Source organism: Mya arenaria, chromosome 6 (assembly GCF_026914265.1).
Source record: "Mya arenaria isolate MELC-2E11 chromosome 6, ASM2691426v1".
Taxonomy (NCBI): Eukaryota; Metazoa; Mollusca; class Bivalvia; order Myida; family Myidae; genus Mya; species Mya arenaria.
The window spans coordinates 77,385,416-77,388,157 of NC_069127.1; the positions used below are offsets into that span (position 1 = coordinate 77,385,416).

General features: G+C 36.3%; 1 protein-coding gene across 2 annotated transcripts in view; it reads left to right on the forward strand.

Annotated features, from left to right (window-relative positions):
* The first annotated feature begins 1,705 nt into the window (after positions 1 to 1,705).
* The window catches only part of LOC128236950 (ELKS/Rab6-interacting/CAST family member 1-like), an 8,771-nt gene continuing 7,734 nt past the window's right edge, over positions 1,706 to 2,742 (forward strand). The window contains exon 1 of one of the 2 annotated variants that reach the window (XM_052952094.1): positions 1,706 to 1,840. The gene's annotated coding sequence lies outside the window, so the exon portion shown is untranslated. Of the gene's footprint in view, positions 1,841 to 2,351; positions 2,532 to 2,742 lie in introns of those variants that run through there. The other variant, XM_052952092.1, reaches the window with a different exon arrangement.

The following is a 2,742-nucleotide window of genomic DNA, read 5'->3' on the forward strand; positions in this document are numbered from 1 at the left end:
CCTGAAACACCAAAATTCCTTCAAACGCCGCCATTTGATTCGGCTTCACACAATTTCCCTCACTTCAAATTCGGCAAACACAAATCACGTTGGACCCCCTGGTGTTGTAATTGCAGTTTTATATAAGCTGTTCATATAACTGATCGATATTTGCTGAGCTTTTATTGAATTGATTAACTATTGCACAAGATAATACTTATAATTAGATTACTGAAAGTTTTATAGAAGAGAACAAGACGGTTTAGAACATGTCATAGTAAGCACATATCAGTGTGTGTATACCACGTGATAAATTGCGTCTTAAATGCTACGACGGAAGCCAATATTTTTTTCCTTCGAATGAAGACGTTAAACAGAGAGAACTTCACTATTTCTTCACCATTTTAAATGAAACATAGCGCAGTCTACTCCGCTTACGGAGCCCCGCTTTCGTTCTTTTACCAGAGTTTGATTGAGAGTTGAGTTTCTTAAAACACTTCGACAAACCTTTTCACAAAACGGCCGTCTGACGGAGCAATGTCAAAACATTATTTTGGAAACAGGTTTGTCGAAGTGTTTGATGGTTTAAGACATGTTGCAATCGGTCATTGGTTGCTGAGACAAAGCTTTAAATAATTCCGCAACGTTTGCGCACGTGTTTATTGTTCACATGCACATCTTGCTTCAATTTCAGAACATGCCTCACCAAATATCATGACAATAAAACATATTCTATATTATCTCCGTCCATATCAATAACGCAAGGGATAAGCTGACGTATTGACACAAGCAATTGCCCTGTTTTGAGCCACAATGCTAGGGCCTAGGTGACAGTGAATGAAAAACACATAACGTACAAACAACGCAGACAGACAACTCATGCATCGACACAATCATGTTGTTATTAATATAAATATACTGTTATTTTTTGCATTTTTTCTTTTAGATAAATCCTTTTGTTATTTGTTAAATGATCATGTCGGTAAAAAGCAATACATAGCTTATGTTTAAAATATTATAGACTCCGACAATAAACAAATATTGACTTGACTTGATCATTTGATTGTGATGATCAATGATTGTTATCAGTATTTAACACTGTTTTCGAGCACTATCGAATCCAAAGTTGTGTTTAAAACCTTGTATATAGCTTATAAGGTTCGAGGTTGTATGTAGTTCAGCATGTATCTGTTATAGCCTGGTGCAAGATCACGATGGTTGCGTACCCTGTTCTTGTTGCTGAGTTCGGCGTGTTAGACCTTAGACATGGAATATACCGAAATCAAGGTCCTTAGTTTTTCTGCCGAACGACGAAATGCTGAATTGTAACTAGACCATCAACCAGTCCAAATGTTTTTACACGCTCAACACAGAGGTTACTTCCCTTTGTATATGTGTATGTTAGCGTCTATTACTATAAAATCGGTTGTAACATTTTGGGATGTCTAGTGTCTCAATCAGTAGAATTGAATCGATAAAAAGGCGTTTATCTTAAAGTGTATACCAATTGTGTTTTAATGGTGAATTTGAAAGCTTTATTAATTCAGGTTCAAAGCGACGAGTAACCCTATAGTTTATACCAGCCTTATCAGTATTGTAGAATTATGACATTTGATCTTAGCCATAAAGAGTTGATATTTATTATTGTTGCCGCGCCAGAGATGAAATTTATGCGTAATTAAGATGAAATGAGGGCTGAAATGTTATCGTTGTCTCGGTGCAGTAAGTCTTAAGTATTGAAAAAAAAGTCAATAAAACAATGTACGACTTTAAATGGTTATATTATCTGATAAAAAAGCCGTGAACCTAGGACTTGCACGATGTTAAGCTATTTCTGCAATCATAACAGAGCCTTTAACAGGTATTGTCGTATATTTCAATTACGGATTAAGCTAATGTGCTTATGTTTTGGGGAGTGGTATATGTGATAGTTCGATGGTTCGATCACAAGGACGAACGTTTACTGTGGAATAAAATTCCACAAATTGTGATATTTGTTTTCGAAATCTCTGTTGGAAAGTTATCATATTTTTCATTCTGTCTAGGGCTCTTTAAATACTAAGCTTCTGTTGGGAATGAATAATGGCAATATCCAAGGTGAACCGAGGTGACACGCACACAACCTGAACGGCCTCCTTTAACTCCGGCTCATTGCTTAGGTTGTGTAGCGATTAGATGCCATTTTTCGTTGTATCACAAACTCCATTCTTAAAGGGACTAGACACCCGATGGTCCAAATTTCTGCAAGTACAGTATTTCCTCAAAACAAGCATCAATGCGAGCAAGTAGGAGACCGGTAAAACATCACTTTACATGATTAAAATAATGAACGCATCAATCATGTTGCTGTCTCACTGTGTTTCTCCGTTTGAAAAAAAGGCATAATGGTTTCTACTAATTAAATCATATATGTTTATGAGTGCAGTTAAGTATACCGACGCTATTTCTATTCTTGCTGGTATTTACGTGGTGGACAACACCAGACAATTTCGAATTGGAAAAATGCGCAAACACTGCGAAGATGCATGTGACGTAAGCGATGAAATACAACAGTGAGTAAGATTATACAAGTTTTTTACAATTTTCTTTTTTTGCAAATGAATCATCTGGTGTCTAGTCTTTTGAATAGTTTCTTCGTCTTCATGCGTGTACCGCTGCTTAGGTAAAACATTTCCTTAAGGGTTTTTTAAAAAGCGGATTTGGAATCGATGGGGTCAAACCATATTGTAGCTTATAGGTGTTTTTGCAGGTCTTAAAACATCC